The sequence below is a fragment of the Salvelinus sp. IW2-2015 genome, linkage group LG1 (assembly GCF_002910315.2).
Source record: "Salvelinus sp. IW2-2015 linkage group LG1, ASM291031v2, whole genome shotgun sequence".
NCBI classification, from domain to species: Eukaryota; Metazoa; Chordata; class Actinopteri; order Salmoniformes; family Salmonidae; genus Salvelinus; species Salvelinus sp. IW2-2015.
The window spans coordinates 17107523-17121121 of record NC_036838.1 but is presented as its reverse complement, the minus strand read 5'-3'; the positions used below and the strand labels follow the sequence as shown (position 1 = coordinate 17121121).

Sequence of the window (13599 nt, the reverse complement as noted above, 5' to 3'; positions counted from 1 at the left end):
GCTATGACTAAGACACACATCAGATGGCGTCACTCCTCCAGGACGCTCGTCCCTCAACCAATCTGTCTTGTAGGACCTGGAACTCTGAATATTGACAATTCAAAAAAGTAAAACATAGTTCCAAATTTCACAATATCACTGCACTCTCGTATGACTCTCCATGAAATAGACAAAATAACTAGCAAGCTAAATTATTACAAACGCTGTGGCAGTGATTTAATAGTTTGCATATGAATATAAAAAAAGCAGGTGGCGATCTGCGGCACAAATTCTGGTCACCAGTGCTGTGACTTGATCAGCTGTGTAGCTAACTGTTGTAGTTAGCTACTTTACTGACACAGTTAGCTAGCTAGCTCTTCCTTCACTTACATAAAAAGCTTGTTTAGCCTCTTTAAATTACCCTGAAGTTGTAGACATGTAGCCCCACAATTAAGAGGGACTGACTGTTATCAGAAATCAGCCCGTAGATCAGCATGTTTCTCCGCGATCGTATCGTTAGGTCAGCTGAGCACAGTCAGCAGCTGACTCCGGAGGCTACTGCAATGACTCATGGCAGAAGAACAGCTGCTTCATGAAAACTCATAATATTGTAAGCATTAGCACTACTAGCTACTGTAGCTTGCTAGCTAGCTTTTGTTGGAAGATTCAACATTGTGTGTGCAGTAGGTAGCTGGTTGGTTAGCAGCATCAGTGACTGGCTCAGCTAAAGTTAGCAAGCTAACGTTAATGTTGGACATATTATGCTAGCTTTTGTGCCATAGTCAAACTTCAGAAATACTGCTCATTGAAGCACTATAGTTCTTAGCTATATGTAAAATGGAGCGACTAAGACTTCCTCACCACAAAAGCATCAACATTATTGGCATATTAATTGTTTTAGCTTATATTTTTTCAGACAGTTTTGATGCAGAAATGGGGTTCAGCAGATGTCACCTTGGTAATATTTTCAAATGGTAGACAGCACATTGTAGCATAACTACTTTTGAGCTATCCTATTACCCGTTGCAAGATACAAGACAGATCAGTGCAGGCGAAATCATCAAATCGTGCTATCTAACGTAAGACAATGATGACTAAAACCTCAACAACACTCACTTGCAGATGAAGGAAGAGTCTGATATGGAGTCTTAGTGTCCCTAGATGAGAAAACAAATAAAAGAAACAGAGAAACATGTATAAATACCAATAAAAAATCATATTCACTGAGAAATGAAAAGGGCAATAAATAACTTGAGATATGGTTTCACAGTGATAAAAGGCTTTATACGATTCCAATTTCAACACTTAACCATAATGCCATAGTATGACATTTGATAAAACCAGTTTGATCCCACAGTGACTGTACATGCATACCCCAACCAGAAGCCATGGATTACAGGCAACATTCGCACTGAGCTAAAGGGTAGAGCTGCCGCTTTCAAGGAGTGGGACTCAACCCGGAAGCTTGTAAGAAATCCCGCTATGCCCTCCGATGAATGATCAAACAGGCAAAGGGTCAATACAGGACTAAGATCGAATCGTAAAACACCGGCTCCGACGCTCGTCGGTTGTGGCAGGGCATGACAACTATTACAGACTTCAAAGGGAAGCACAGCCGAGAGCTTCCCAGTGCCACGAGCCTACCAGACGAGCGAAATAACTTCTATGCTCGCTTCGAGGCAAGTAACATTGAAACATGCATGAGAGCATCAGCTGTTCCGGATGACTTTGTGATCACACTCTCCGCAGTCGATGGGAGTAAGACCTTTAAACAGGTCAACATTCACAAGGCCGCAGGGCCAGACGGATTACCAATATGTGTACTCCGAGCATGCACTGACCAACTGGCAAGTGTCTTCACTGACATTTTCAACCTCTGCCTGTCTGAGTCTGTAATACCAACATGTTTCAAGCAGACCACCATAGTCCCTGTGCCCAAAAACACTAAGCTAACCTGCCTAAATGACTACCGACCCGTAGTAGTCACGTCTGTAGCCATGAAGTGCTTTGAAAGGCTGGTCATAGTTCACATCAACACCATTATCCCAGAAACCATAGACCTACTACAATTTGCATACCGCCCCAACAGATCCACAGATGATGCAATCTCTATTGCACTCCACACTGCCCTTTCCCACCTGGACAAAGGGAACACCTATGTGAGAATGCTATTCATTGACTAAGGCTCAGCATTCAACACCATAGTGCCCTCAAAGCTCATTAATAAGCTAACACCTCCCTCTGCAACTGGATCCTGGACTTCCTGACGGGCCGCCCCAGGTGGTAAGGGTAGGTAACAACACATCCACCACGCTTATCCTCAACACGGGGGCCCCTCAGCGGTGCGTGCTCAGTCCCGTCCTGTACTCCCTGTTCACTCATGACTGCACGACTCCAACACCATCATTAAGTTTGCTGATGACAGAACAGTGGTAGGCCTGATCACCAACAACGATGAGACAGCCTATAGGGAGGTCAGATACCTGACAGTGTGGTGCAAGGACAACAACCTCTCCCTCAACGTGATCAAGACAAAGGAGATGATTGTGGACTACAGGAAAAACGTATTGTTGGATAAGCATTGTTGGATAAGGGCATGTAAGTAAGCATTTCACTAAGGTCTACCTACACCTGTTGTATTTGACGCATGTGACAAATACAATTTGATTTGATTCCTCTGTTTAAGTTACGTTAAATACCTGCTATTTCTTTAATGGAAAATACAGTGTGTTACAGCCTTAATAAAAAAAAAKATTACATTCAGGTTTTGTGTCACTGGCCTACACACAATACCCCATAATGTCAACATGGAATTATGTTTTTAGAATGTTTTACTAATTAATAAAAAAATTTAAGTTGAAATGTCTTGCGTCAATAAGTATTCAACCCCTTTGCTATGACAAGCCTAAATAAGTTCAAGAGTAAATTAAATAGTGCTTAACAAGTCACACCCCTGAGTGAACAGAATCACCTTTGCCAGCAGTTACTGCTTTGAGTCTTTCTAGGTAAATCTTTAAGAGCTTTGCACTAGAGGTCGACCGATTAATCGGAATGGCCGATTTAATTAGGGCCGATTTCAAGTTTTCATAACAATCGGTAATCAGTATTTTTGGACACCTATTTGCCGAATTGTATTTATTTATTTTAAAAATGTTTTTTTTACACCTTAATTTAACTAGGCAAGTCAGTTAAGAACACATTCTTATTTTCAATGACGGCCTAGGAATGGTGGGTTAACTGCCTTGTTCAGGGGCAGAACGACAGATTTTTACCTTGTCAGCTCGGGGATTCGTTTTTGCAATCTTCCGGTTACTAGTCCAACACTCTAACCACCTGCCTTATATAGCCTTATAACCACGATGAGCCTGCGTGGCAGGCGGACTACCTGTTACGCGAGGGCAGCAAGAAGCCAAGGTAAGTTGCTAGCTAGCATTAAACTTATCTTATAAAAAAACAATCAATCTTAACATAATCACTAGTTAACTACACATGGTTGATGATATTACTAGTTTATCTAGCGTGTCCTGCGTTGCATATAATCGATGCGCCTACTTCGACAAACGGTGATGATTTAACAAGCGCATTTGCGAAAAAAGCACTGTCGTTGCATCAATGTACCGAACCATAAACATCAATGCCTTTCTTTAAAATCAATACACAAGTATATATTTTTAAACCTGCATATTTAGTTAATATTGCCTGCTAACATGAATTTCTTATAATTAGGTCAATTGTGTCACTTCTCTTGCGTTCCGTGCAAGCAGTCAGGGTATATGCAGTAGTTTGGGCCGCCTGGCTCATTGCGAACTGTGTGAAGTCCATTTATTCCTAACAAAGGCCGTAATTAATTTGCCAGAATTGTACATAGTTGTGACATAACATTGAAGGTTGCACAATGTAACAGCAATATTTCGACTTAGGGATGCCATCCGTTAGATAAAATATGTAACGGTTCCGTATTTCACTGAAAGAATAAATGTTTTGTTTTCGAAATGATAGTTTCCGGATTTGACCATTTTAATGACCAAAGGCTCGTATTTTTGTGTGTTGTTATAATTAAGTCTATGATTTGATAGAGCAGTCTGACTGAGCGATGGTAGGCAGCAGCAGGCTCGTAAGCATTCATTCAAACAGCACTTTCGTGCGTTTGCCAGCAGCTATTGCGCTGTTTATGACTTCAAGCCTATCAACTCCCGAGATTATGCTGGTGTAACCAATGTGAAATGGCTAGCTAGTTAGCGGGGTGCACACTAATAGCGTTTCAAACGTCACTCGCTCTGAGACTTGGAGTAGTTGTTCCCCTTGCTCTGCATGGGTAACGCTGCTTCGAGGGTGGCTGTTGTCGATGTGTTCCTGGTTCGAGCCCAGGTAGGAGCGAGGAGAGAGACGGAAGCTATACTGTTACACTGGCAATACTAAAGTGCCTATAAGAACATCCAATAGTCAAAGGTATATGAAATACAAATCGTATAGAGAGAAATAGTCCTATAATTCCTATAATAACTACAACCTAAAACTTCTTACCTGGGAATATTGAAGACTCATGTTAAAAGGAACCACCAGCTTTCATTTGTTCTCATGTTCTGAGCAAGGAACTTAAACGTTAGCTTTTTTACATGGCACATATTGCACTTTTACTTTCTTCTCCAAGACTTTGTTTTTGCATTATTTAAACCAAATTGAACATGTTTCATTAGTTATTTAAGGCTATTTAAGGCTTATTTTATTTAAGTTAAAATAAGTGTTCATTCAGTATTGTTGTAATTGTCATTATTACAAATAAATGTAAAAAATCGGCCGATGCATCGGCTTTTTTTGGTCCTCCAATAATCGGTATTGGTATGGCGTTGAAAAATCATAATCGGTCGACCTCTACTTTGCCACCTGGATTGTACAATATTTGCACATTATTCTTTAAAAAATTCCTAAAACTCTGTCAAGTTGATTGTGATTTTGAGATATTTCTGTATTTCATTTTCAATAAATGTGCTTTTTATTTTTTTAAACATGTCATTATGGGGTATAGTGTGTAGATGGGTGAGATTTTTTTTTATTTGATCCATGTTGAATTCTGGCTGTAACACAACAAAATGTGGAATAAGTCAACGGGTGTGAATACTTTCTGAAGGCACTGTATATTTTGCAAATGTCTGCACTACTTACTTGACTCTGTAAAGAGAGGGTTTTCTTCCCTGGCAAAGGGTGTCACTCAAGGTCCTCGCCGTCAGCTTTCCTGTGGAAACAACAGTGAATAAGCATTGGAAGTATGCGGGTGCCGGACAAAGCAACATGCCTCGGGCACTGACTTACTTAAAAGTTGGAACAGAACTCAAATTTGGGCCAAAAGAGCAGGGGGATAATTATCGTACTTGGAAAGTTCACAGAGTGATTTAGGTTTAGGAAAGAATGGAGTTTTTGACAGAGAAAAAGAGACTGACAGCCGGACAGACAGGCAGACAGGCAGACAGGCTGACAGACAGGCATGCTACAAGTCGGAGAGAGCTGACGAGGTTGATACAGTGTAAGAATGCACCATAAGGGATGCCACTGACAGACAACAGTCAAATTACACCCGTTTTTTCTTCCTCGTCAATCAAAATGGCTGTTTGTTAGTAAGAGCTTGACGGATGACATAGTTTCCTGGGAAAGCACAGAAGAATTCCCGACTTCTTTGCTTCTCTCTCTGTCTCAACACCTTGGCACCTGTACAGAGGTGTCACATCACAATGACTGCGGAGGTAAACTAGGTCAAGTTAACTGCATAATCGGACAGAACAGAGTTGTATGTAAAGCACTTACTTAGAATGACCTGGAAGCACACGTAAACTCAGGCACACTGTAACATTTATGTTGTACAGAAGTGTGAAATGCCAATATACACAAAGTACCAATATACAGTAACAGTCAAAAGTTACTTTCCCGTGGCGGTCCTCATGAGAGCCAGTTTCATCATAGCGCTTGATGGTTTTTGCAACTGCACTTGAAGAAACTTTCAAAGTTCTTGAACTTTTCTGGATTAACTGACCTTCATGTCTTTCTCTTTGCTTATTTGAGGTGTTCTTGCCATAATATGGACTTGGTATTTTACCAAATAGGCCGAACTTCTCTATACCCCCCTACCTTGTCACAACATAACTAAGTGGCTCAACGCATTAAGAAGGAAAGAAATTCCACAAATTCACTTTTAACAAGGCACACCTGTTATTTGAAATGTATCCCAGGAGACTACATCATGAAGCTGGTTCCGAGAATGCCTAGAGTGTGCAAAGCTGTCATCGGGGTAAAGGGTGGCTACTTTGAAGAATCTAAAATGTAACCTATATTTAGATTTGTTTAATGCTTTTTTTGGTTACTGCATGATTTCATATGTGTTATTCCATAGTTTTGATGTCTTCACTATTATTCTACAATGTAGGAAATAAAGAAAAACCCTGGAATGAGTAGATGTGCCCAAACCTTTGCCTGGTAATGTATCCCAATTCAGTTTAGCATAATGACACCTTCACCTTAATATGTAGCTATCCTAATATATTTAATAAACAAATAACAATAAACAAGCATTAAAATTGACTACAATAGATAAGGATGGGAGAGTGTGTGAGAGTGAGGGAGGGAGGGACGGAGTTAAAGCCAACAAGCTATTCCTGGAGTCGTCCTGTCCCTACTGTTACCTCCCTACCCCCTCTTTCTCTGTCCTTCTGTCTCTCTCTCTCTCTTGCAAAGCCCTAACGGGGACATAAACTTCTCCAAACTATGCGCTGACTATGTGCTCGATGGGGGAATTCAGACCAGAGTTACGTGCATGTAAATAGAACTTAATTCCCTTTTTATGCACTTTTCTCTCTACGGGTATTCTGACCTTGAACTTAAGCATGGACCAGTCAGCTATACATTTGGGGTGGAGATCACATAAATGGAGGTGTGACAGAGGTGTGTCTTCAGATACACAAATTCTGACCTTGACTTAATTCCCTCATAATTCCACAACCTTTACACGCGAGCAAACCATGAATAAGGTCGAGCACCTGTCGGTTCCAAGTGGAAAAACACAACAACAAAAAATTCTGATAGAAATAACACCATTCTCCATGTACTGTAATTTAAAAACTAATAAGAGCTAGGCAAATGAGTAATCCGTTTGGAGAAGCAGATTGTAAATACAAATATAAATAGTTGTAGATGATTTTTCCTTATGATCGCTGGATACAAATGTGAAACCAGTCATATGGAAGCAAACTGAAAATCATATCAACATGTATTTTGGCCCTTTTTCCAGTAGGCTATAAATAGCTGTGCTGTACCTTTTTTGTATTTTTTTTTTTTACAATTTGTATCATGTTAAATATGATCCATTATTGGTAACCACCGTCAGTAATACTCACATACACTCATAACTGTCATTTAGTGTTCATTGTCTTCCATTTCTAGCCTGTACATTTTGCAACATTCGATTCCGTTTACCTTTCTTTCCTCTAGCAATAATTTGAGATATACAGTACATGTCTGTAGCCTCTTTGAATCATTATGGAATGCAGATCACACTTAGCCGTTTAAACCTGGAGCCCAGCGCATGGGTTCAAGATGACTGGACCGTTGTCATTATAGTTCCATGATTAGTGAGGATTATTAGGGTAGATTTATAGGACTATTGTTCATCCCCTATGGTACACTTCTCTCACGTTCCAATATTTCATGGATTGAACAATTTGAATATGGTAACATTCAGGATGAATCAAACCACTCTATTTTTGTTTCATCAATATATTTTGTGCATAAAGACTCTCCAAACCCGTTTTTTTTTTATTCATAAATATTTTCGAAACCTAAATAATCTCCAAGATCAGAGTATTTTGAAGTCTACCAATTGGTGCTGAAACGGAGACAAATATGCATATATGGATTTCATTCATTGAGCCCTAATATTCTCAACCCATTATTTTGATACTATATACAGTATTAAAGGTATACCGTATTTGAAGGGATGGCTTTAGAAACATTTTCTGAAAACACTAACAAATGAAATTCCACGGGAAAATCTGACGGCCAGCAACTGGGAGGGTTTCAGCGGTTGAATTCAATGTATTCAGTGTGCGCAAGGGAACCATACCTGCAGAGCACATCACGGGCCTACATAAGGTAAGTCTGAATACCAACTACTGACAAGCGCTTAGGGTTGCAAAGGGTTGGCAACTTTCTGGGTAAATTTCCAGGAAATTTTCGGAAATCTTCCATGGGAAGTTAAGCCCGGGAATTTGGGGAATTTTGCTTAAATTCGTCAAAAAATTTACTTTTTTGTGGGATACACATAAGGCAATTCTAGGTGTTGTGGAATATTTTGGTTAAACTATCCCCAATTCAATGGAATTGCAACCCTCTGCATGCACAGTGCATTCATCCATCACATGTGCAGTGCACTCTTCCATCACATGTACAGCTGATTCTCAAGATCTTGCGTACTAATGAGACGCTATTGAGCCCACACTACTACACTGTCTGAGCTAAGGACTACATGCTTTCTGGCAAGTTTTGATTACAATACTGGGTTGGGTGAATATATTTTATAACATACATGATTATTTGTAAACTAGTAAATAGTGGCCTACAGCAAAGTGTGTTTAAATCATTTCTAACTTGTTAATTTCTGCTAGTTAGTTTTTGCTACCATGTAGGTTTTAGCTTGTTTGAGCCTGCTAACTGATGAGTGTTAATTCACCTGTTTCCATACATGTTTCATTTTAAAACATTTATCTTACAAAGGAGTTGTTTATCTAACTGCTTAACTATTTATCTGTACATGGAATTGTATTTGATTTTTGTTTTTACTTATTTTTTTCTAATCTTTACAGGAAAATGCCACGGGCACTATCTGATGTGTGGAGACATTTCACTGTAGCTAATGTAGAAGGAAAAGCTGTGTACATTTGCAAATATTGTGCCAAATCACATGTGAAGAATGCAACAAAGATGCAGAATCATCTGGCCAGGTGCATCAAGTTCCCTCAACGCTCACAACAAGCAACATCTGACAAAAGGCCCTCTACTTCTATTCCAGGTGAAAATTATGAATCAGACACCTTATTGATAGCAACAGCTCATGGTCCTCCTGGAATCAGAATGTTTTTTGACTCAATGGAGGAACGTAGTCAGATAAAGTTTGATGAATGTCTTGCTCAAGCTGTGTATGCAACTGGTTCACCTCGGATGCTCACAGGCAATATGTATTGGAAGAGATTTCTGAATGTTCTTTGCCCAGCAAACACCCCTCCAACCAGACATGCTTTATCTACTCATTTGCTGGATGCAGATTTCAACAGAGTTCAAGTGAAGGTCAAGCAAATCATAGAGAAAGCAGACTCTATTGCAATAATCTCTGATGGGTGGTCGAATGTTCCTGGGCAAGGAATAATTAACTACATAATCTCTACCCCTCAACCAGTATTCTACAAGAGCATTACATTACATTTACATTTTTGAGATCACACACAGACACACAGACACGAGGGACAACAGACACACCGGTCTCTACATTGCAGATGAGCTGAAGGCAGTCATCAATGACCTTGGACCACAGAAGGTATTTGCACTGGTGACAGACAATGCTGCGAACATGAAGGCTGCTTGGTCTAAAGTGGAGTCCTACCCTCACATCACACCCATTGGCTGTGCTGCTCATGCATTGAATCTGCTCCTCAAGGATATCATGGCACTGAAAACAATGGATACACTCTACAAGAGAGCCAAGGAAATGGTTAGGTATGTGAAGGGTCATCAAGTTATAGCAGCAATCTACCTCACCAAGCAAAGTGAGAAGAATTGAAGCTTCCCAGCAACACCCGTTGGGGTGGTGTTGTCATCATGTTTGACAGTCTCCTGGAGGGGAAGTGGTCTCTCCAAGAAATGGCCATATCACAGTCTGCCGATATGGAAAGCCCCATCAAGAGGATCCTCCTGGATGATGTATGTTGGGAGAGAGTGGTAAGCAGCCTGAAACTCCTGAAATCTATAGCAGTAGCCATTGCACGGATTGAGGGAGACAMTGCCATCCTGTCTGATGTTCGGACTCGGCTTACAGATGGTAGAGAAGAAATCCGTACTGCCCTGCCTACTTCACTGTTGCTCCAAGCAGAGGAAACTGCAGTTCTGAAATAGATCAAAAAGCATGAAGCCCATACACGCCGCAGCGTACATGTTGGACCCCAAGTATGCTGGCAAGAACATCCTGTCTGGTGCAGAGATCAACAAGGCCTATGGTGTCATCACTACCATGTCTCGCCACCTTGGCCTGGATGAGGGCAAGGTTCTTGGCAGTCTGGCGAAGTACACTTCTAAACAAGGGCTTTGGGATGGAGATGCTATATGGCAGTCGTGCCAACATATCTCATCAGCCACCTGGTGGAAGGGCCTTTGTGGATCTGTGRATCTGAGGCTCTGAGGCAAATGTGAGGCTGTTTGAGCCTGACAACGAGCCATCCTCAACATGGTTGGAAAGTGACAGTGAAGATGAGGCCTCAGAGTCTGATGTTCAAGAGGTGGACATTGAGGAGGTCCAGGGAGAAGACATGGAAGCCTGAGAGGATGACAACCAAAGCTTTAGTTTCTAGACTATCATTTTACAGATGTATGTTGAAAACGTTTTTGGGAGATGCGATGGATCATTGGGGATCATTCAATATTCCATTTATTTTGTTGTTCAGTGAAACTATCCCATGTGAAGAGTCAACTCATTTATTTAAAGCAACATTCATAACTAAATATATATTTTTTTTTTCTATTGGAATATATATATATTTTTTCTATTAATTATGTCTAATTATGATAAGGTAAAAGGTTTACCATATGTTATGGTAAATATATCCAATGCAAAAAACATCTACATTTAAATCGTATTAATATTAATTTGCATATATTTCCGTTAATTCCCATATATTCCCATGAATTCCCATATATTCCCGTTAATTCCCACGGAACGTTTCCACCTCTGAATATTCCCTAAAATGTGTAACCCTACAACCGCTTAAATCAAAACGATTAAAAAAGGAATAGATTTCCTAAGTGTGTTTCTAAGCACTGTTTTCAATCAAAACCCGTGTCCAGGTTTCCTTGGTAAGAAAAAATAAATAAAAAAACATAGTGAGGAAGGGTTTGGATTCATGTAATTACTGTCTGAAAGAAATAGAGACTGCGGTTCACTTACCCTCGCCTTATGACCTTGGGGGAATCCCCGTCACCATCTTGAAGGGCCGTCCAAATGAATAGCCAAGCATGGGAAGTTTAAAACGTAAGCCCCTCAGCCCCCGCTTTTAGTCGAGTTTGCGAGTGTACAATTATGTTCAATCCGTGGCCTGAAACGACCCATAATTCAATTCGCGACGATTGTATTCCCGCTAAGAAAAGTCCGCCAAAACTTAAAAACAACATCAATGGAGAAGTCAACATACAAGTGTAAGAAAAAACGAATGCAAATAAGTTAGAAATTGTGCTACTAATGCACATGACGGCACAAACACGTCTCGTAAACAGTAAATATGTTTTTGATTGGTTATCTTTTGGAAATTGTATGAATTAAACATTTTTAAACAAGTTCCAGCTAGGCAGGGTAACGTTAGTTAGCTAATTCATTTGCTAGCTATTATACAGCAGGCGTATATTAATAATTATATAGTTAATATAAGTAGACATGCAATCATAATTGACTATAGCGCATATAAAGCACCCACAAGCTACCGGTGGGGATGAGAAAGTGCTGAATTTCCGGGCCATTTAAAAATCATTCCTTCCTCCCTCGCCCCTTGTCCTGCAAGTGTATACTCGTCAGACGTCATGATACATCATCAAAAGTGTCCACTTAATTTGAGGGCTGAGGGGATAGGGTGTGTCTTTTAAGTGTTTGGACTGCGGACAGAACCTCACTGCGTAACAACTTGAACATGCTCTCATCTTGCAGCTCAAGAAGAGTGAATGACCTAACTTAAAAATGTGATGTAGTGCTATCCTCCCGACAGAGTACCTCCAATGTGTTTTCAGTCATGAGTTTTCCTGCCTTGATTTGACATATTATGTAACTGTAAATATAATATAACAATTGTCACTTTCTCCCGTAAGTTTCAGACCCACTTTTCAATAAGTGGCTTGAAAACGGTTTATTTACATAGCAATTACATACGTGGATACAGTGGAATTTCAATGTAGACACATATCCATGTTGGTACATAGCCCTTACAACTGTTCAACCTGTTTGTGGCAATTAAGTTAAGATATTAACTGAGAATAACTGACGGTGAGAGAGAGGAAGGTTGACAGTAAGAAAGACAAAAAATGAAGCGTAAGAGCGAGTGAGATGTGTATATATATAGGAAGAGAGAAAGAGAGAGTAAGGTTGAGAGTGAAAGAACGGTTGAAAGTAAGAGCGAGTAAGGGGGTTCGTCATGGTTGAGGACAAAAAGCAACAGCTCTTTCCACTCCCCTGATGTTGACAGTGGTCTATTTAAGCAATAAGGCCCAAGGAGGTGTGGTATACAGCCAATATACCAAAGCTAAGGGCTGTTCTTAGGTACGACGCAACGCGGACATGACACAACGCCTGGACACAGCCCTCAGCCCAAACCTGCGAGGTAACTTATTGCTATTATTAACTGGTTACCAATGTAATTAGAACAGTAAAAATACATGTTTTGTCATACCTGTGGTATACGGTCTGATACACCATAACTTTCAGTCAATCAGCATTCAGGGCTCGAACCACCCAGTTTATAAGTGCCTTTAGGGCACCTTAATCTGGCCATGCAGAACACTACTGCTTACTGTGGCCTCATCACCGACATAAGACTGACAGAGACAGAGGAGAGGCAAGACAGATGGGGACAAGAGGGATATTAGCAACTGCACAGCAGAACGAGATAGGGCCCCAGGGGATGAGAGAAAGAGGAGGGAGGGAAAGAGAGATAGAGAGAGGGCGGGCGTACACGCGAGAGAGAGAGAATGGAAAAAAGCTAAATTAAGACATCTCATCACGTAGAAAGAGAAAGCAAAAATTGTTATAACTAGAACATTTGAAAGAGGATTGGAGTTACATAGGTTGTGACACATAATATTGAACAGCAGACTTGACCCCAAAAAAGTCTGTGTAGGGTCTACTTTACATCTACAGAGGCTAAAGCTTTTCATGTTAGCACATTAGCCCCAAAAAATACATTGCACATAATGATGAATCATATGTTTTGGCAACTCCAGCTGACGCAGCCGACCTCCCAGCTTCTCCAAACACGGTGTCGTGAGTCATTGCAGTACAGGCTGTTTTCATAGTAAATCATAGTATTCCTACTGTGGAGAGGGCAAAGGACTCAAAAAAACACTTATGTGCCTGCGTTAATGACCGAAAGGAAAACATAAACACGGTAAGACCGTAAATGTGTTAGGGAGCCGGGGTGATGTATGGTCAATAGTAGCTCTGGTAGTCGATAAAATGTATATTACCAAATGTTCCAGTACACCAAAACTACTGTTTTAAAAAATAGAAAGTTTCCATAAAAGGAATGAATAAAGAAACACCCTTCACTATCCATGTCTGGGATTGTCTTTAAAAATGAGAAAATGTAATTATATAATACAAGATCTGATGAA

General features: G+C 40.4%; 1 protein-coding gene across 2 annotated transcripts in view; it reads right to left on the bottom strand.

The window, feature by feature from the left end:
* The window catches only part of LOC111961838 (eyes absent homolog 2-like), a 60767-nt gene that overhangs the window by 22995 nt on the left and 24173 nt on the right, over positions 1-13599 (bottom strand). The window contains exons 2-3 of one of the 2 annotated variants that reach the window (XM_023984415.2): positions 5143-5212; positions 1096-1136 (exon numbers count right to left, since the gene is read on the bottom strand). The gene's annotated coding sequence lies outside the window, so the exon portion shown is untranslated. The remainder of the gene's footprint in view (positions 1-1095; positions 1137-5142; positions 5213-13599) is intronic. The other variant, XM_023984424.2, reaches the window with a different exon arrangement.